Source organism: Arachis ipaensis, chromosome B8 (assembly GCF_059453495.1).
Source record: "Arachis ipaensis isolate K30076 ecotype BB chromosome B8, ASM5945349v1, whole genome shotgun sequence".
NCBI classification, from domain to species: Eukaryota; Viridiplantae; Streptophyta; class Magnoliopsida; order Fabales; family Fabaceae; genus Arachis; species Arachis ipaensis.
This window is the reverse complement of record NC_142443.1, coordinates 48900877-48923797: the sequence shown is the minus strand read 5'-3', so window position 1 is coordinate 48923797 and position 22921 is coordinate 48900877. Positions and strand designations below refer to the sequence as shown.

The 22921-nt window shown below is 39.4% G+C and overlaps 1 non-coding gene across 1 annotated transcript; it reads left to right on the top strand.

Moving 5' to 3' along the window:
* Positions 1 to 15880: 15880 nt before the first annotated feature.
* Positions 15881 to 15987, top strand: LOC148548001 (small nucleolar RNA R71). Its single transcript, XR_015897878.1, has one exon. It is a non-coding gene; the product is annotated as a small nucleolar RNA R71 (small nucleolar RNA).
* Positions 15988 to 22921: the final 6934 nt, after the last annotated feature.

Genomic DNA, 22921 nt, shown 5'->3' with positions numbered 1-22921 from the left:
GAGGCTGAACCCAACTATGAATGAAGTGGTTCAGAAAGAAGTGTTAAAATTATGGCAAGCAAGGGTGATCTACCCCATCTCAGACAGCCCTTGGGTAAGCCTGATGCACGGAAACTTGTCCTTTAACAAATCTCCCTCGGTAAGTATACCGAATTGTCGTCAAGTAAAAACTCACAATAGAGTGAGGTCGAATCCCACAGGGATTGTGTAACGTCCCGTCCAGTAAAATACCTTGCTTAAGTCAGGGTATTTCCACTAGAAAGAACATTACGTAACCTTCTCTAGTATTAACTACTTAATTATCGAGCCTTTGTATCGAGTTCGCGTTTCAGTTTTAAGAAAATTCCAGAAAATTTTGTTTTTTATTCATTAAAGTCATAATTCAAACATTCACAAATAATAATAATCACATAGATATTATTGATAATAATTCTTATACAAAAGAGACCAAATAAAACTCAAATACAATATACTAAACCTACCCCTCTATGTAAAATGAATTCTCAAAGGACAATAGTGAGGGGACTCTATGAAAGCAATTAAAACCATAAAGAAAGCCTACTGATCGCTTGCAGCTTCAAATTGCGTCTTCAAACCTGTCGCTGAAAGGGTGGAAAATTTGGGGTGAGAACCAAACCACATGTTCTCAGTAGAGGTCAAGAATGCCGTGAAAGTAAAGAATATAGCGCAAATAGTTCATTTCATTTAGAGACATTGAAAAGAAAACTACTTTCATTCGCAGTATTCATCGCTCGCCTTATATACACCTCTTTTGAAAACCAATGGCTCAACTTTCAAAAATCTAAAACCTTTTTTAGAAGCATCAATTAATTATCCAAAATCCTAACCCATATTTTACTTTATATATGTCTTAAAAGTTTTCCTAGACTGTATAAATGACTAATTTGTTCCAAGCATAGGTTCATTAAGTCTATACTGAACCAGCTTAATCTTTCATACTTTACTAAACCTCAAACACAAACCAATCACGACCTTAGGCCCAAGCAATTCAATCAACACCCAATTCACTACAACCTAGCCAATCAGATACAAACACAAGTAAACAGATTCAAACACAATCAAGAGCAATTACATCAAGTATAGCAGTTAGTAGTTAAACAGAATTATTCACATAGGCAAACCAATTACAATATACACACCCAAACAATGTCACATAGATGCATATGATGAATGTCTAGTCCTAGTACAGGCCATGAGCTCATGTGTCGGTTGGCTGCCAGCAATCCCGACATTTATCCGGTCACGAGTAATCCCGATTTCCCGAATACGATTTTCCGTTCCTAAATAAATGCGCATATGATAATAGCCGCTCATTCGAGATAGCCTCTGCTTACTGCAGGAAAATATATATATATATATACTCTGCTCTACTCTGGGGAAGCGGAAAATGGCTGTAGGTAACTTAGTTTCCCTACAGAGGCTCTGGGTTGCATTAAGCAACTAATATATATAAATATAGCTCTGAGTTGCATCAAGCAACTAATATATATATATATATATATACAAATATCTCTTTACTCTGCTCTGGTTTCTCTTTTTTCTGCATCTCTTTACTCTACTTTAGTTGCTCTGTTCTCTGTATCTCTTTACTTTTCTCTGAATAGTCTTTCATCTGTATCTATATTACTCTTTTTCTCTTTATCTTTTTACTCTTTTGTAATTGTAAATATGCAAGCGGGAAAAAACCCACGTCCTTGCTAGCAACTTTATAAACCAAATATATTTTCTCAAAAGAATCAGTAAAGTTATTGTCGTTAAACAAGCCTCAAGTATTCATTTTGATTAAGTCCTTTTACTTTTATAAAAATTTGGACATAATATCCTTTAAAAATAGGACTTAGCCACCCTTACGGGTTCCTTCTTTCTCAACATTATATCAGCCTCTTTCAACAGTTGCCACAACAATATATATTCTTAAAAACATTTGATAATAGTATAGAAAATATATTTCTTAAATTCCATATCCAAAATAATTGTCAACACAACCTGGCAGCCTGATTTCCATTTTGTTTTTAAAATATCAAATGAATTCAGAATCACACAAACTTTATATCCATGCGGCCTTCTCGGATTAAGCTTTCTATTAAATCAAAAAACATGATTTTTTGCTGACTCTAGCTTCGGGAATATAAGCAAAACCGTGACTATTCTGTAGTGTTTTAAAACCAAAAGACAGCAGCAGCATACAACATTTGAAATTTCATATAAAATCCAAATTAAATCCAAACACCTTCAAAATTAATGTGGTTAAACTTAACTTACCCAAATTTCTTTCTCAATTGGTTCCAGGGCCATACCAATTTTAATGAAGGAGTTACGTAGCTTGGAAGTTAGGTAATTTTCTGCAGAATTCTGTTTTACAAATCATTAAACACAACCTCTTCCAAGTCCCATAACTCACTTATTAAAACATGAAAAACCCTGAAATTTGAATCATATATACTAAACATACTCAACTTTCACCTCCAATTGGTTTCATTTTAATATCATTCCAGAATTAAAAATTATAAAGTCTCAAAGTTACTGACTTAGAAAACAAAACCTGACTTTTACTGCATAATACATCTTACTTTAAAAATTCATATCTTTAAAACCACAACTCTAACAATTTTAAATTTTTATGAAATTAAAGTAATAGGACCAGAGTTTCATTCAAAATTTGTTCCATTTCAAAATACAAACTGGAGAATTTTTAATAGAGGAAACAAGTTGCTGTTGTGTTAAACGTTCTCCAGAAAAACCAGATTTGACATCCATAATTCAAAAATTTACCATAAATCATAAACTTAATGAAAAAGTCTCAAATTCACCAATTCAGCTCCCTATAGTCCCAAGCTTAATCCGGGCTTGGTTTCACGCAATTACGATAATCATAGAATTAGTTATAGCTTTTTCAAAGTTTCTAATTTCATTTAAAGTAGTGCAGAAAATCAGATTCACGAGTTAACATTGAAAAATCATAACTAATGTTCCAGTTAATATGAAACCTTCAAAATTAAATCTCAACAATCACACTTAATATAGTTTACTTAACATTTAAATTCTCATTATTTTAGTCACTATAGAGCCACTGATTCACTTTCAAAGTTGCCGTTTAATTTCAAGAGAACCTAATTTTTAGCAAACCATTTTGTATTCAAAATCCAACCCTTCAATACCCTCAAAACCAACTCCAAATCAACCACCAACCAAGTTTACTAATATTACAATATACCAAATAACAACTCAACGGCAACAAATCCAACATAACCCATTAAAATTCAGAAAATTCTCAACAATTAGTCATCAAACAATTCCCAATCCACATAATCAATCAATATCACTAATCAACAATTCCAAATAACAATCTCAACCATTCCAATCACAATTTCAGCCACAATTTAATATTCACATAGTCAATCAATTACTTACAGATATTAAATCTATTTGCAGTTATTCAATAAACCTTGTAGGCATTCTTAAATTGAAATCGTTTTCAACCCCCTACCTCAGTTAGTCGAAACCGTCGAATTTAAATGTGGCGATCCCCTTCTTTTTCCAGTTTACAATAGCTAGTACGGCCGGAACAGTAGCAGTAACATCAGTTCTTCTGGGGAAGCAGCAACAATGACATCGGTGGTTCCGGATAAGGACAGCAATACTGAACAAAGACAATAATGATTGGCAGCTAAGGAAGATCAAGAAAACGAGGCATGTTATAGTCAAGGCAATAGCAAACCAAATAATGGCAACAGAACACAACTCAATGCTACCAGGGAAAAGCAGAATAGAACAGTAACGTCAGAGTAACCTACGATGAACATGAAGCATGGAGGCAATGGAAACAATAGCGGCGGACCTTCGGTGGCAGCGACGCGGTGATAACATAGATCAGACGTGACAGAGCGGGTGGCACAGGCAGCCTCTTCTTTCTCCCCTGCGAGCTTCCTTCCTCACGCATCTCTTCTCCCTCGCGATAGTAATGACATCGCAACAGCAGCGGTGTGACGGGTTCGGTGGAGGCACAACGATGGTGACGCGAAAGTGCAGCTTCGACAGTGATGAAGGCGCGATAGAGACACAGCGGCGCTACCCTTCGCCCACAAACTCTCCTCGTGTTTGTCCTCTCCCTCGCGAGCGTTCAGCTCCTCAACGGCTTCAAATCTGACGGCGATGTGACCTTGCCTCAGCGGCGGTGATGGCAAGGCGAGTTAGCAACGGCTGCACGGCGATGGGCATGAATAACTGCGCAGGCGAGGTGCTGGGGCGGCGAGCTGGACGGCGCAGAGTGCGGCTCCCTCTTCTCTGATTCCAAGCTCTCTGTTCTCCCTTTCCATTTCTTTGTTTCTTTCTTTTGTTTGGGTGTTGGTGTTTTGGAAGAAAGGTGGGGTGGGGGCTGCATTCTGAGGCTGGGGAAAAGGGGAAAATTAGGATTAGGGTTTCTGATTTCCAATTTGGGAATTAGGGTTAGAAATTAGGGATTTTATAAAATAATAAAGGATAGCTATGAATAGATATTTTGATAAAATTGGAAGGTAGATTAATTTTAAAATCAAATATACTCTCTTAAAATATTTAAGAACATCATTTATCAACATATTGCTAAGTGAAATTAATTATTTTTAATTTAAATTATAAAATAAACATATTAATCACATTTTTATAAAATACAGTTTAAACTCAATACTAATTAGTCAAATTAAATGATATAACTTTTTATTATTTTTCTATCACCGAAACTTTAATTTCAATTTATAAAATATCTAATTATAATAAAATTACTTAAACTTAAAGTATTTATAAAAATCCATTTAATCATTCCTAATAAATTAATCTCTAAAAGCTCAAACTAATAAAATAAACCATAATTTATCAATAATAAAAATTATTTAAATTAAATTATACAATTTTCAAAATATATAAAAATTTACACAAGAATATTAATTGAATTAACTCCAAATATTAGTAAACTAATTTAATTACTCTCAATTGATTAATTTATAAAATAACATATCAAATCAATAAAATAAATCGTAACCTTTTCAGAATAAAAGTTACTTAAATTAAATTATACAATTCTTTCTTATTTTTCAATTACTAAAATTATACAAAATATTCTATTATAATAAAATTACTTAAGAATATTAATTAATTCAAAATAAAACTATCTCCGAATCTATTTAATTAGTTCTAATAAAATAATTTCTAAAATTATAAAGTTTAAACTTAATAAGATAAAATCATAATTTATTTATATTTAGATTTTCAAAAATGTGGGATGTTACAGATTGATTGGTCAAGCAACTTTAATTGGAAGAATGTTCTAGTTGAGCTAGGCAGAAATTGAGTTGAGAATTGCAGAAAATTAAATGGTGGGAAAGTAAATTGCAGAAAATAAATGACGGAAGGTAAATTGCAGAATCCTAAATGGGGAAGGGAGTTTAGCATGAAAGTAAATAGCATAAAGTAAAGAGAATGGGTAAGATCAGAAATGGGGAGTTCATTGGGCTTAGGAGATGTTGCATTCTCTGGATCAAGTTCATTTTCATCTCTTCCTCAATCAATGCATTCATTGATCTCCTTGGCAATCTTAAGTGATTGAATTCCAATTCCTTGGTAATTCAATCTCTCAACTCAGATCAATAGCCAATTCCTTGGTCTAATTGCTCATGTGAAGAGATGAAGTATGGTCACTGATTATACCACATGTATTTCCAAATCAAAGTATTGGGAGAATTATATGTCACCATATCCGCCCAAACCCCAATTTGGTCCAACATGAGAAAGCAATTCTAGCATGATCTCTTCATTCCTCTTCCAAGGTTCAGAAGAGATCCAAGTATCAATAGCTTCTTTTCCAAGATAACTATTTAATTGGATGAAGATTGAAAGCTTTCTAGTAAAATCAAGAGAAAAGAGATAAGTAGGATAATGAAAACTATTATTGATCCATCATATTACAACAAAGCTCCCTAACCCAATGAAAGGGGTTTACTTGTTCATAGCTCTGGGAATGAAAAGCATAGATGGAGAGTACATTCTGATAATTAAACTAAAAGTTGCAGAGAAAGTAAAATACAGAGAGTAATTCTAATAATGCCAAAAGCTCCTCTTCTAATTCCAAACTACCCCTATATATACTACTCTTCTGATCTTCTAGTTGGTTCTTCAAGTCTTGGATATGGGCTTTTGGATCTTGAGTTTGAAGCAGTTATCCTCTTCAGTGGGCTTAGCTTTACTTGCAGAGAGGAAGTGTGAAGCAGGCAGGGACTTTAGCTTAGGATGTTAGTGGCGTTAACGTTAAGTGAAAGTGTGGGTTCGAGAACGTTAGTGACAATCACCTTTTTCACTAACGTTCCTAACCCAAGGATGATCTACGTTAACTTCAACGTTAGTGGCACCAATGTGACCACTAACGTTGCTTCTTGGTCCTTCGCACACGTTATTGGGACTTACCTTTTCCAATAACGTGGAGAGTCCTCCCTTCCCCCTACGTTAGAGTTCACGTTAGTGTGGCTAACATGACCTTTAACGTAGGCTTGCCAAATCTTCGAGAACGTTAGTGACACTTACCTTTGTCACTAACGTTCCAAAATGCCCCTACTTCCCACGTTAGAGTTTACGTTAACTAGGTTAACGTGGCTTCTAACGTGGTAGTGATAGCCATCTCCAACATTAGTGACAAAGGTGAGTGTCACTAACGTTGGCTCATCATTCTTTCCTCCACGTTAGCTTCCACGTTAACTAAGTTAACGTGGGAGTTAACGTTGCTCGTAGTGGCTCATTCCAACGTTAGTGACAAAGGTGGGTGTCACTAACGTTGGCAATTCTTTGCTCCCTCCACGTTAGAGTCCACGTTAACTAAGTTAACGTGGCAACTAACGTGGCTCAAAGTGGCTTAGTCCAACGTTAGTGACAAAGGTGAGTGTCACTAACGTTGGCCATTCTTCTGTTTCCCCACGTTAGAGTCCACGTTAATTGAGTTAACGTGGCGCTTAACGTGGCCAATATGAGCTTGGTCCAACGTTAGTGACAAAGGTGAGTGTCACTAACGTTGGCTTCATTTTCTTCTTCCACGTTAGAGTTCACGTTAACTTAGTTAACGTGACTCTTAACGTGGGCTATGATGGCTTCGAGGACGTTATTGGAGATTACTTTTCTTATCAACGTTGCAAGCTAGCTCCCTTTCCACGTTAGTGGTCACGTTAGTTAAACTAACGTGGCTGTTAACGTGGTTCTTCCTTGCTTCCTTTGTCCTGAAATAAAGCAGTAGAGTGCATCAAAGTTCTAATCCAAGTAATGAGACATGCATCATCCAATTTGTCATTTAATTCATGCATAATTCTCATGAAATCATGTAAAGTGCACAATGTTTGCTTGAATCAAGATGTAAGTGAAATTCTACCCAAAACTTGCTTATTTCCTAAGAAAGTGCATGAAACTACCCTAAAACCATAAAGAAAAGGTCAGTGAAACTGGCCAAAATGCCCTGACATCACAGCCCGGTGCAAGTACTCCCTAAGAAAGGAGGGATCACTGTTGTGGCAAATGAGAAGAATGAATTGATACCCACAAGGACAGTGACCGGATGGCGTATGTGCATTGACTACCGAAAACTTAATGAAGCCACCCGGAAGGACCACTTTCCCTTACCTTTCATGGACCAGATGCTTGAAAGATTGGCAGGACATGAGTACTATTGCTTCCTAGATGGGTATTCGGGCTACAATCAAATTGTTGTAGACCCCAAGGATCAGGAAAAAACTTCATTTACTTGTCCATATGGTGTCTTTGCTTATAGGAGAATGCCCTTTGGATTGTGCAATGCACCTGCAACATTCCAAAGGTGCATGCTCTCCATTTTTTCAGACATGATTGAGAAGTTCATAGAAGTATTCATGGATGACTTCTCTGTATTTGGAAACTCATATTCTGATTGCCTATACCATCTTGCTCTTGTGCTAAAAAGGTGTCAAGAAACCAACCTAGTTTTAAATTGGGAGAAATGCCATTTTATGGTGACTGAAGGGGTGGTTCTTGGTCACAAGATTTCAAAAGATGGCATAGAAGTGGACAAGGTAAAAGTGGAAGTAATTGAAAAATTACCTCCACCTTGCAATGTCAAAGCAATCAGAAGTTTTTTGGGACACGCTGGGTTCTATAGGAGGTTTATCAAAGATTTTTCAAAGATTGCAAAACCCCTTAGCAACCTACTTGTCTCAAATACTCCCTTTGTTTTTGATAGAGAGTGCATGGTAGCCTTTGATGAACTTAAGAAGAAACTCTCCTCTGCACCTATTATAGCACTACCAAGCTGGAATCTTCCCTTTGAACTAATGTGTGATGTATCTGATTTTGCTGTTGGTGTTGTTCTAGGACAGAGGAAAGACAAGCTAGTACATGTTATTTACTATGCTAGCAAGGTTCTTAATGAGAATCAAAGGAACTATACCACCACAGAGAAATAACTTTTAGCCATAGTTTTTGCTTTTGACAAGTTTAGATAATATCTTATTGGCTCAAAAGTAATTGTGTTTACTGATCATGCAGCACTCAAATACTTGCTTACCAAACAAGAATCTAAGCCCAGACTAATAAGGTGGGTCTTGTTGCTCCAAGAATTTGATATTGATATTAAAGATAGGAGTGGAGCAGAGAACAAGGTAGCTGACCACCTCTCAAGGATCCCACAAGAAGAAGAGATGTAGCAAGTAGCAGTCAATGAAAGCTTCCCTGATGAACAATTGATGATGATTCGAGTAGCTCCTTGGTTTGCATACATAGCCAACTTCAAGGCTATTGGGGAACTACCAACCAACATCAATAGGCACATGAGGAGGAAGCTAATTAAGGATGCCAAACACTACATCTGGGATGACCCTTATTTGTTCAAAAAGTGTGCTGACGGAATCCTAAGAAGGTGTATATCCCATGAAGAAGGGCATGAAGTATTATGGCAGTGCCATGGATCCGCATATGGAGGTTACTTCAGTGGAGAAAGGACAGCAGCAAAAGTGCTTCAATCTGGATTTTACTGGCCAACAATGTTTAAAGATGCCAAGAAAATAGTGTCAAGGTGTAATGAATGCCAAAGAGATGGTAATCAAACCAAGAGAAATGAGATGCCACAGCAATTCATACTAGAATTGGAGCTATTTGATGTATGGGGGATTGATTTCATGGGACCCTTCCCAACCTCCTACTCTAATAGCTACATATTGGTGGCTGTTGATTATGTCTCAAGATGGGTAGAAGCCATAGCCACTGCAACAAATGACAACAAGGTTGTGATAAGCTTCTTGAGAAGGAACATCTTCAGCAGATTTGGAGTGCCCAGAGCTCTCATTAGTGATGGAGGGACACACTTCTGCAACAAACAACTCGAGACACTCCTTCTCAGATATGGAGTAAAGCACAAAGTGGCAACTTCATACCACCCACAGACCAACGGTCAAGCTAAAATTTCCAACAGAGAGCTAAAAATAATCCTTGAAAAAACTGTTGGAAGCTCAAGAAAGGATTGGTCTAAGAAGTTGGATAATGCACTATGGGCCTACAGAACAGCCTATAAGACTCCCATTGGGATTTCTCCATACCAACTGGTATATGGCAAGGCTTGTCACTTGCCAATTGAACTTGAGCATAGAGCATTCTGGGCTCTAAAGACTCACTTGATTGATTGCATGAGACTTTTATTCATTGATTGCATGTCCTAGAACACTCACTTGATTGCATCCCATGAGACTTTTTTTCATTGATCCTTTTTTGTTATTTCAGGGCTTGTTTGTGTTCTTAGACTAGGTACTCTATGAGGGGGCGACTATTTAAGATAAGCTTTCAGCCAGCACTCCCGAACCAGTTGGTTCAAGGTGCTAGGTGTTGAGACACCCCTAAGGACTTACTCCCCCAAGTCTCTTTCCCCCATACATACACACCACAGGCACATGGTTTGTTTATTTTCTTTCTTGAGACCTTGGTGTCCAGCACCTCTTTGGGTTACTAAATGTTCTGTAACAAGGTTGCTCTTGATAGTGGATTTTCAGTTGATAATCCCGGGTTAGTTAACCCAAGTTACCAAGTGATGAAGCACTCCTATGAACTTATTCATCCAAGCCGATCCTTGGTACAGGAGCACCATAGACACATCTCTCAAGTTTCAAACCGTTGGTGCCTAGCCTTATTCTTTATTAACTTTTCTTTCTTTTTCAACTCTTATTGTTCTTTTCCCCTTTTTCCTATTAGGATCTTGTTATTTAGCTAGTCTCATGGGGTGTGTTTCAAGCATATGATTCAGGACAAATAGTTATCTTCCCACCCTTATTGGTGAACTAACTTAGCTAACTTATGACTGTATCACAAACTAAGGAATTTACTCCACAATATGAACTCCACTCTGGTTTTTTATAACACACATTCTCTTTTTATTTGATTAGAAAGGACAAGCATACAAGTAAGCATAGTAAGGATGCAGTGACATCTACACAGCACACATATGACAAGAGCAAATAAGCAACATTAAACTCTAATTATCTAAATCAAGTTCCTTTGGACTTCCAAGTTTTAGCATTTTAAGTATATGGAATTAAGTAACAACACAACCTTCAGGTGATGTTTTCTTGCTATCCCCTTGTTGTCCTCGTCCATAGCTTTTGCTCCTTCACTTCCTCGAATGATGGTGCACCATTTTTTTCAGAAGGTTCCTGCAAAGTTATTGGAAGTTGCTTGTTTCCAAAGCACTTGAGACATAGTTAGCTTGCATGTATGCTTGCGAATTTCTGAACTTAATTTGGTGTGTGAACACCAAACTTAGTTCTTTTGCCTAGTGCAATAGATTGCTTACTTGCAGAGAGCCTCATATGTTGTTATTAACAAAACAACCATTAACTTCAGACTAAACTACTGCTAAGTGGTTCCCCTGATTGTTTGGAGCTAGCAATCTGTCATTGGAGTGTAGTGTGATTATAACTCATATCTTTGGTGGAACACCAAACTTAAAACTACACTTTCACTCTTGGATTTGTTTTGGTGTGGAACACCAAACTTAGCTCCTCGCAATACAGGGGAAACAACTTGTGATTTTTATTGAAATGACGATGAAAAAGGAACTACCTCAGGTTGGGTTTCCTCCCAACAAAGCGCTCTTTTAGCGTCGCTAGCTCGACGATTCCTCCATTACTTGAGATGATACTTCACTTTGGGGTTTTCCCCCATGTTGCCCAGATAGTGTTTGAGCCTTTGTCCGTTCACAGTGAAAGTCCTCTCCGAACTGTTATCCATGATTTCTATGTGCCCATATGGCGAGACCTTTGTGACAAGGAAGGGTCCTGACCACCTTGACTTGAGTTTGCCAGGGAACAGTCTCAATTTGGAGTTGTAAAGGAGTACTTGCTGCCCCTTTTCGAAACTCCTTGGTGCCAGATACAGGTCATGTCTTCTCTTCGCCTTTTCTTTATAAATCTTGACATTTTCATAGGCTTGAGATCTAAATTCCTCCATCTCTTGCAGCTGCAGGATCCTCTTTGTACCAGCAGCAATGCTGTGAAAATTTAGTACCTTGAGAGCCCAGAGAGCTTTGTGTTCCAGCTCTAGTGGTAAATGACAAGCTTTCCCATACACCAGTTGATATGGGGACATTCCAAGTGGAGTTTTGAATGCTGTTCTGTATGCCCAAAGAGCATCATCCAGCTTCTTCGACCAATCCTTTCTTGATGCACCCACAGTCTTTTCCAGAATCCTTTTTAGCTCTCTGTTGGATATCTTAGTTTGCCCACTTGTTTGGGGATGGTAAGGAGTGGCCACCTTGTGTTTTACCCCATATCGTAGGAGAAGAGCTTCTAGTGGTCTGTTACAAAAGTGGCTCCCTCCATCACTGATGAGTGCTCGTGAAACTCCAAATCGGCTAAAGATATTCTTCCTAAGGAAGTTCATGACCACCTTGTTATCATTCGTTGGAGTTGCAATAGCCTCCACCCACTTGGAAACGTAATCAAATGCCACCAAGATGTACTTGTTTGAATATGAAGTTGGGAATGGTCCCATGAAATCGATCCCCACACATCAAACAGTTCTAGTTCTAATATGAAATTTTGTGGCATCTCATTTCTCTTGGGCAAGTTTCCAGCTCTTTGACACTCATTGCAGTTCTTTGCTAGTTCTTTGGCATCTTTGAAAAGGGTGGGCCAAAAGAATCCGCTCTGTAACACTTTGGCTGCAGTTCTGTCCCCTCCAAAATGGCCTCCATAACATGAGCCGTGGCAATTCTACAAGACGTCTCGTCCCTCTTCTTCTGAAACACATCTCCTCAGGATTCCATCTGAACACTTCTTGAAGAGATATGGCTCATCCTAGACAAAGTACTTTGCATCATTTAAGAGCTTTCTTTTTTGATGTTTATTGATCTCTGGAGGTAAAGCCCCGGTTGCTTTGAAATTGGCAATGTTTGCAAACCATGGTGCTTTGTGAACTGCCATCAACTGCTCATCAGGGAAGAGCTCATTTACACTTGTATCATGTGTTACACCTTCATCCTGAGGGATTCTGAATAGGTGATCCGCTACCTTGTTCTCCACTCCTTTCTTGTCTCTGATTTCAATATTAAATTCCTGCAACAATAAGATCCATCTTATTAGTCTCGATTTTGATTCTTGCTTGGCAAACAAATATTTAAGTACTGTGTGATCTATGAAAACAATCACTTTAGCACCAATGAGGTATGATCTAAACTTGTCAAATGCAAAAACTATTGCTAGCAACTCTTTTTCAGTAGTGGTATAATTTCTTTGAGTATCATTGAGGACTTTGCTAGCATAGTATATCACATGGACTAAGTTATCTTTCCTCTGCCCTAACACTGCCCCAACTACAAAGTCAGATGCATCACACATCAATTCAAAGGGTAAGTTCCAATCAGGTGGGGAAATGATAGGGGCAGAGGACAATCTTTTTTTCAAATTCTCGAATGCTTGCATGCATGTTTCATCGAAGATAAATGGTGTATTAGATACAAGGAGATTGCTCAAGGGCTTGGCTATCTTTGAAAAGTCTTTAATAAATCTTCTGTAAAAGCCAGCATACCCTAAAAAGCTTCTAATTGCCTTGACATCACTAGGTGGAGGAAGTTTTTCAATAAGTTCCACTTTAGCTCTGTCCACCTCAATGCCTTGGTTAGAAACCTTTTGGCCAAGGACTATTCCTCCTGTCACCATGAAGTGACATTTCTCCCAGTTTAAGACCAAATTGGTCTCTTGGCACCTTTTCAATACCAAGGCTAGGTGATTCAGGCAGCTAGGAAAGGAATCTCCGAATACCGAGAAATCATCCATAAAAACTTCAATGAATTTCTCTATCATATCTGAGAAGATAGAAACCATGCAGTGTTGGAAAGTTGCCGGTGCATTACATAGCCCAAATAGCATGCGCCTGTAGGCAAACACTCCATATGGGCAAGTGAATGAGGTTTTCACTTGGTCTCTGGGATCAACCACTATTTGGTTATATCCTGAATAACCGTCGAGAAAACAATAATATGCGTGTCCTGCGAGTCTTTCCAACATCTGATCCATGCATGGGAGGGGGAAATGATCCTTTTGTGTAGCCTCATTGAGTTTCCGGTAGTCTATGCACATCCGCCATCCTATGACGGTCCTTGTAGGAATTAGTTCATTTTTCTCATTGTGGACTACAGTGATCCCTCCTTTTTTGGGCACCACATGCACGGGGCTGACCCAGGGGCTGTCTAAAATCGGGTAGATTACCCCTTCCTGCCATAACGTCATAACTTCTTTCTGCACCACTTCCTTCATGTTTGGGTTCAGCCTCCTTTGGGATTGAATGGATGGTTTGGCATCATCTTCCAACAGTATCTTATGCATGCATATGGCCGAACTGATTCCTTTCAAATCAGCGAGGGTCCATCCAATGGCATCCTTATGCTTTTGCAACACTTGGAGTAACTCTTCCTCTTGATCTTGGCTGAGGGATGAGTTTATGATCACCGGGTAGCTTTCATTCTCTCCTAAGTATGCGTATTTGAGAGTGGGTGGTAATGCCTTGAGTTCAAGTTTGGGTGCTTCTAACTTTTCATTCTCTTCCTTTGGTGCACCTTGTATATGAATCTTTGCTGTTGCAACCTCTTCACTAGCTGTTAATCCCTCCTCTATTAATCCTTCAGGTTCTTCTTCTTCAAAACTCTCCTGCATTGCATCTTCCAGTGAGTCCAACCTCATACATTCTCCCCATTGTTCTGGTGGATAACTCATGGCCTTGAACACATTGAATGTCATTTTTTCATTGTGTAATCTCAAGGTGAGATCACCTTTTTTGACATCAATGACAGCTCTAGCAGTAGCTAAGAACGGTCTTCCCAGAATGATGGAGGCCTTGGCTTCCTCCTGCATGTCCAACACCACAAAGTCTGCTGGGAAAATAAAATCCCCCACCTTCACCAGCAAATCTTCCACTATACCATGAGGGAACTTGAACGATTGGTCTGCCAGTTGTAGGGCCATTTTTGTTGGCTTAGCCTCCTCGATCTTCATTTTTCTCATCACAGCTACTGACATCAGATTTATGCTGGCTCCTAAGTCACATAGAGCTTTCTCCACTGTGATCTCCCCTATAATACAAGGGATCTGGAAGCTCCCAGGATCCTTTAATTTCTAGGGTAGTTTATGCTGAATGATAGCACTACATTCTTCGGTTAGTATCACAGTCTCGTTGCTCTTCCAACTTCTCTTCTTAGTCATCAATTCCTTCAAGAACTTGGCATAGAGCGGCATTTGCTCTATTGCTTCAGCAAAGGGTATGTTAATCTGTAATTTCTTGAAGATTTCTAAAAATCTGGAGAACTGGTTATCATCCCTTTTCTGCTTCAGTTATTGAGGATATGGTACTTTCGGAACATATGGCTTCAGCTCTCCTTCCTTTTGACGTGAGTTGGAGGTGGGGATTTGAACTTCATCTTGGTCCTCCTTCTTACCAATTGGATCTTTCTCTTGGGGTTGCTTGGGAGTCTCCTTCAATTCTTTTCCACTTCTGAGGGTTATAGCCTGACATTCCTCCCTTTGGTTTGAGTCTGCATCGCTGTGAGGGTTGTGGCTGGAAATTCTCTTGAATAGGTAGCCAATTTGTGTCTCAAATTTCTTGATGGCAGCATCTTGATTCTGCATATTGGACTGCACTTCTTCTTGGAATGCCTTACTGTCTTGAATCTCTTTGCATATGCCCTCAAGCATAGTCTCAATTTTGGAGAGTCTATCTTCAGATGAGGGTGAGTCGAGAGTGGATGGGTGAGTTGGATTATGCTGGTTTTGGTATGGATGTGGAGAGTTGTTGTTAGGGTGGTGTTGATATGATCTTTGTGTGGAATGTTGGTGAGCTGCATGGTTGTTGGGGTTGTGACGTCTCTGATCTTGGTTTTTATCTTGTTGATTTTCCCACCCAAAGTTTAGGTGATTCCTCCATCCAGGATTGTAGGTTTTGGAGTATTGATCATGGGTTTACCTAGGTGAGTTTCCAATGTAGTTGGCTTGCTCTTGCTCCTCCTCTGCCTCAGCATTCACTCCCTCTTGGATTGCTGATGAGGTGGTGATTGCTGCCACTTGGTTCCTCTCCATCTTCTTGGTGAAGTCAGCCAGCTGCTTGGTAATAAGCTTATTTTGGGCCAGCAGTGCATCCATATTGTTCAGCTCCATCACTCCTCTAGTGTTGCCTCTTTCAGAAGCATAGAAGTAGTCATTCTCAGCTACAATTTCAATGACATCTATGGCTTCTTCAATGGTCTTCTTCTTGTTCAGAGATCCCCCGGGATGAATGGTCTACTGCCTTCTTTGATTCATAAGAAAGGCCTTCATAGAAAATATGTAGCTGCACCCATTCATTGAACATATCTGGTGGACACCTTCTTGTCAGGTCCTTAAACCTCTCCCATGCTTCATATAGAGTTTCACCATCCTGCTGCCTGAATGTTTGCACCTCAGCTCTCAGCCTGTTAATCTGTTGAGGAGGATAGAATCTTGCCAAGAATTTGTTTACCACATCTTCCCAGGTTGCTAAACTCTCCTTTGGGAAGGATTCCAGCCATTTAGATGCCTTGTCCTTGAGTGAAAAAGGGAACAGAAGTAGTCTATAGGTGTCAGGATGAACACCATTAGACTTCACATTATCACATATCCTCAGGAAGGTGGTTAGATATTGATTGGGGTCTTCTTGGACACTCCCTCCGAATGAACAGTTGTTCTGAACAAGGGTGATGAGCTGTGGCTTTAGTTCAAAGTTGTTGGCATGTATGGTTGGCCTTTGGATGATACTCCTACAGTTTCCTGGGTTTTGGTTGATGTAAGAACCCAGAACTCTTCTCTCTTGCCCAGCATGATTTGCTAGACCCTCTCTGCCATGGTTATGAGTCTCTTCTTCATGATGGTTCTCCATGTTTTCATCCATGTCTGGTTCAAAATACTCTTCCTCCTCCTCAGCACCAACTACTCTCTTTCCTCTTGCTTCCCTCCTTAATCTAAGGAAGGTCCTCTCAGGTTTAGAATCAAATGAAGTTGAAGCCCCGCTTCTTCTCCCTGTCATACAACCAACAAGGCACAAGCAAGGAACTAGAGGCAGAGACTATTCTTGTTAAAATTGCTGTTAGTGTGAGTGATGCAATATATCAAACAGTTAGTGGGTTAGTGAAATGAATGGTAAATAACTAAGAAAAAGGAGTAGGGGGGAAGGGAGGATAATAACTAAAACTGAAAGTAATTAACTCAAACAGAGATTTAAATCAAACAAAAGAAAAATGCTCAATCTAGTTATACTCTAATTTAATCATTGTTGATACAAAATCAATCCCCGGCAACGGCGCCATAAACTTGATGCACACGAAAACTTGTCTCTCAACAATTTTCCTTCGGCAAGTGTACCGAATTGTCGTCAAGTAAAAACTCACAATAGAGTGAGGTCGAATCCCACAGGGATTGATTGGTCAAGCAACTTTAATTAGAGGAATGTTCTAGTTGAGCGAAGTAGAATTTGGTTTGAGAGTTGCAGGAAATTAAATGGCGGGAAAGTAAATAGCAGGAAATGTAAATGCCGGAAGTAAAGTGCTGAAAGTAAATGACGGAAAGTAAATTGACGAATTGTAAATGGGAATGGGGAAGATGCTCATAAAAGTAAATTGTAGAAGTTAAAGAGAATGGGTAAGATCAGAAATGGGGATTCATTGGGTGTAGGAGATGTTGCATTCTCCGGATCAAGTTCACTTCCATCTCTTCCTCAATCAATGCATTCATTGATCTCCTTGGCAATCTTAAGTGATCGAATTCCAATTCCTAGGTAATTCAATCTCTCAAATCATGATCAATAGCCAATTCCTTGGTCAATTGCTCATGAGAAGAGATGAAGTATGGTCACTGATTATACCATATGCATTCCCAAATCAAGTGTTGGTAGGATTATAGTCACCATACCCATCCAAACCCAATTTGGTCCAACATGAGAAAGCATTTCTAGCATGATCTCTTCATTCCTCTTCCAAGGTTCAGAAGAGATCCAAGTATGAATAGCTTCTTTTCCAAGATAACTACCCAATTGGATGAAGATTAAAAGCTTTCTAGTAAAATCAAGAGAAAAGATAGAAGAAGAGTAATGAAAATTAGTATTGATCCATCAAATTACAACAGAGCTCCCTAACCCAATGAAAGGGGTTTAGTTGTTCATAGCTCTGGAAATAGAAAACAAAGATGGAGAATACATCATGAAAACTAGAACTAGAAGTGCAGAGAAAGTAAATTATACAGAGAGTAGTTCTCAATTTCCAATTCCCCCAAAAGCTTTTTTTTCTAATTCAAAACTACCCCTATATATACTACTCTTCTGATCTTCTAGTTGGTTCTTCAAGTCTTGGATATGGGCCTTTGGATCTTGAGTTTGAAGCAGTTATCTTCTACAGTGGGCTTAGCTTTACTTGCAGGGAGAAAGTGTGAAGTAGGAATGGTCTTTAGCTCAGGACGTTAGTGGCGTCAACGTTAAGTGAGAATTGTGGGTTCGAGAATGTTAGTGAAAATCACCTTTTTCACTAACGTTCCTCACCCAGGGATGATCCACGTTAACTTCAACGTTAGTGGCACTAACGTGACCACTAACGTTGCCTCTTGGTCCTTCGCACACGTTATTGGGACTCACCTTTCCCAATAACGTTGAGAGTCTTCCCTTCCCCCTACGTTAGAGTCCACGTTAACTAGGTTAACGTGGCTCTTAACGTAAGCTTGCCAATCTTTCGAGAACGTTAGTGACACTTACCTTTGTCACTAACGTTCCAATGTGTCCCTACTTCCCACGTTAGAGTCCACGTTAACTAGGTTAACGTGGCTTCTAACGTAGCAATGATATCCATTTCCAACGTTAGTGACAAAAGTGAGTGTCACTAACGTTGGCTCAGTATTCCATTATCCACATTAGCTTCCACGTTAACTAAGTTAACGTGGGAGTTAACGTTGCTCACATTGGCTCATTCCAACGTTAGTGACAAAGGTGAGTATCACTAACGTTGGCGATTCTTGCTCCCTCCACGTTAGCTTCCACGTTAACTAAGTTAACGTGGGAGTTAACGTGGCTCATTGTGGCTTAGCTCAATGTTAGTGACAAAGGTAAGTGTCACTAACGTTGGCTTCTCTTTTGCTTCTCAACGTTAGAGTCCACGTTAACTGAGTTAACGTGGCTCTTAACGTGGCCAATTGTGAGCTTGGTCCAACGTTGGTGACAAAGGTAAGTGTCACTAATGTTGGCTTTACTTCTTTCTTCCACGTTAGAGTTCACGTTAACTTAGTTAACGTGGCTCTTAACGTGGGCTATTATGGCTTCGAGGGCGTTATTGGTGATTACTTTTATCATTAACTTTGCATGTTAGCTCCCATTCCACGTTAGAGGTCACGTTAGTTAGACTAACGTGGCTGCTGACGTGGTTCTTCATTGCTTCCTTTGTCCTGAAATCAAGCAATAAAGTGCATCAAAGTTCTAATCTAAGTCATGAGATATGCATCATCTAATTTGTCATATAATTCATGCAAAGTTCTCATGAAATCATGTAAAGTGCACAATGTATGCCTGAATCAAGATGTAAGTGAAATTCTACCCAAAACTTGCTTATTCCCTAAGAAAATGCATGAAACTACCCTAAAAACAATAAAAAAAGGTCAGTGAAAGTGGCCAAAATGCCCTTGCATCATAAACGCCAAGAATGGTACCCATTCTGGCGTTTAACGCCCAAAAAGGTATAATTACTGGCGTTAAACGCCCAGTAGATGCTTCTTTTGGGCGTTTAACGCCCAATTGTACCTCTTACTGGCGTTTTCTTGCCAGTGAGCTTCTTTTCCCTGTTTTGTACTCTGAATCCTTCTGTAACCCTGTGAACTTATGCAATTGATACTTTACCTTGAAGATTATTTATATTAAACTCGTATAATTATTATTTAAATAAAAAAATAAAAATAGATTTTGCTAATGGCTGGGTTGCCTCCCAGCAAGCGCTTCTTTACTGTCCTTAGCTGGACCTTGCTGAGCTTTTAATCTAGCCTCAGCCTTGAGCACTCTTGCTCAACATTGCCTTCAAGATAATGCTTGATTCTCTATCCATTAACAATGAACTTCTTATTAGAATCAATGTCTTGAAGCTCCACATAGCCATATGGTGACACACTTGTAATCACATATAGTCCCCTCCACCGGGATTTCAGTTTCTCGGGGAATAGCCTGAGCCTCGAGTTAAACAGCAGAACCTTCTGTCCTGGTTCAAAGACTCTAGATGACAGCTTTCTGTCATGCCACCTTTTTGCGTTCTCTTTGTAAAGCTGGGCATTTTCGAAAGCAGTGAGTCTGAATTCCTCTAGCTCATTTAGCTGGAACAATCTTTTTTCTCCAGCTAATCTGGCATCAAAGTTTAGGAATTTGGTTGCCCAGTAGGCCTTATGCTCCAGTTCCACGGGCAGATGACAGGCCTTACCATACACAAGCTGGTATGGAGAGGTCACTATAGGAGTCTTGAATGCTGTTCTGTAAGCCTACAGAGCATCATCTAAGCTTCTCGCCCAGTCCTATCTACGGGTACTTACAGTCTATTCCAGGATTCTTTTTAGTTCTCTATTAGAGACTTCAGCTTGCCCGTTTGTCTGTGGATGATATGGAGTTGCCACCTTGTGGCTAATTCCATATCGGACCATAGCAGAGTAAAGCTGTTTGTTGCAGAAGTGAGTGCCCCATCACTAATTAGTGCTCTAGGGACACCAAACCTGCTGAAGATATATTTCTGGAGGAACTTCAGCACTGTCTTAGTATCATTAGTGGGTGTGGCAATGACCTCTACCCATTTGGATACATTGTCGACTGCCACCAGAATATAAGTATTTGAGTATGATGGTGGGAAAGGCCCCATGAAGTCAATACCCCATACATCAAACAACTGAATCTCCAAGATTTCTTGTTGAGGCATGGCGTAACCATGAGGCAGATTACCAGCTCTCTGGCAACTGTCACAGTTACGTACAAACTCTCGGGAATCTCTATAGAGGGTAGGCCAGTAGAAGCCACATTGGAGGACCTTGGTGGCTGTTCGCTCACCTCCGAAGTGGCCTCCATATTGTGACCCATGGCAATGCCATAAGATCTTCTGTGCTTCTTCTCTAGGCACACACCTACGGATTATTCCGTCTGCACATCTCTTAAAGAGATAGGGTTCATCCCACAAGTAGTACTTTGCATCAGTAATTAATTTTTTCTTTTGTTGCCTGCTGTACTCCTTGGGTATGAACCTTGCAGCTTTATAGTTTGCAATATCTGAAAACCATGGTATTTTCTGAACGGCGAACAAATGCTCATTTGGAAAGGTTTCAGAGATCTCAATAGAGGGAAACGACGCCCCTTCTACTGGTTCTATCTGGGACAGATGATCAGCCACTTGGTTTTCTATCCCTTTTCTGTCTCTTATTTCTATATCAAACTCTTGCAGAAGTAACACCCATCTTATGAGCCTGGGTTTTGAATCCTGCTTTGTAAGTAGATATTTAAGAGCAGCATGGTCAGTGTAGACAATCACTTTTGATCCTACTAAGTATGATCTAAACTTGTCAATGGCATAAACCACTGCAAGCAATTCTTTTTCTGTGGTTGTGTAATTTTTCTGAGCATCATTTAAAACACGGTTAGCATAATAAATGACATGCAGAAGCTTGTCATGCCTCTGCCCCAATACTGCACCAATGGCATGGTCATTGGTATCACACATTAGTTGGAATGATAATGTCCAGTCTGGTACAGAAATAACTAGTGCTGTGACCAGCTTAGCTTTCAGAGTTTCAAAGCCTGCAGACACTCTGTGTCAAATACAAATGGCGTGTCAGCAGCTAGCAGGTTGCTTAGAGGTTTTGTAATTTTTGAAAAATCCTTTATAAACCTCCTATAGAATCCTGCATGCCCCAGAAAGCTTCTGATTGCCTTAACATTGGCAGGTGGTGGTAATTTTTCAATTACCTCTACCTTAGCTTGATCCACCTCTATTCCCTTGTTCGAAATCTTGTGCCCAAGGACAATCCTTTCAGTCACCATAAAGTGACATTTTTCCCAGTTTAAAACCAGGTTAGTCTCTTGGCATCTTTTTAGAACCAGTGTCAGGTGATCAAGACAGGAGCTGAATGAGTCTCCATATACTGAGAAGTCATCCATGAAGACTTTCAGAAATTTTTCCACCATATCAGAGAAAATAGAGAGCATGCATCTCTGAAAGGTTGCAGGTGCATTACACAGCCCAAATGGCATCCTTCTGTAGGCAAATACTCCAGATGGACATGTGAATGTTATTTTCTCTTGATCCTGGGGATCTACTGCAATTTGGTTGTAGCCTAAATAGCCATCCAAAAAGCAGTAATAATCATGACCTGCTAGTCTTTCTAGCAACTGGTCTATGAATGGTAAAGGAAAATGATCCTTTATGGTGGCTGTATTGAGCCTTCTGTAGTCAATACACATGCGCCACCCTGTAACAGTTCTTGTAGGAACCAGTTCATTTTTTTCATTATGAACCACTATCATGCCTCCCTTTTTGGGGACAACTTGGACAGGGCTCACCCAGGGGCTATCAAAAATGGGATAAATAATCCCAGCCTCTAGTAACTTGGTGAAAAAATGGGATAAATAACTTCATCGCTGGATTTAGCCGCCTCTGTGGTTGAACCACTGGCTTAGCATTGTCCTTCAATAGGATTTTGTGCATGCATCTTGCGGGGCTGATGCCCTTAAGATCACTTATGGACCACCCAAGAGCTATCTTGTGTGTCCTTAGCACTTGAAGTAGTGCTTCCTTTTCCAGTGGACTTAAAGCAGAGCTTATGATCACTGGAAAAGTGTCACCTTCTCCTAGAAATGCATATTTCAGGGATGGTGGTAATGGTTTGAGCTCGGGTTTAGGAGGTTTTTCCTCTTCCTGAGGAAGTTTCAGAGGCTCTTTCAATTCCTCTGAATCCTCCAGATCAGGCTGAACATCTTTAAAGATGTCTTCCAGCCCTGATTTGAGACTCTCAGCCATATTGATCTCCTCTACCAAAAAGTCAATAAGATCGACTTTCATGCAGTCTTTTGGTGTGTCTGGATGCTGCATGGCTGACGAACAAGATTTTTGCCAGTAAAGAATTTTATAAAAATAGTCGTGTTGTAGATATAGTCTCTAAACCAACAAAAATCTCTTCGTATAAAACATTTTGGTTGTCACAAGTAACAAACCCCTTTTAAAATTGATAACCGAGTATTTAAACCTCGGGTCGTCTTCTCAAGGAACTGCAGGGAAGTATGTTCTTATTATTGGTTATGAAGATTATAGAATTGGGGTTTCAAGAATGAGGAACAAGTAATTTAATGACGAGTAAATTAAATGGCAATTAAAAATAGA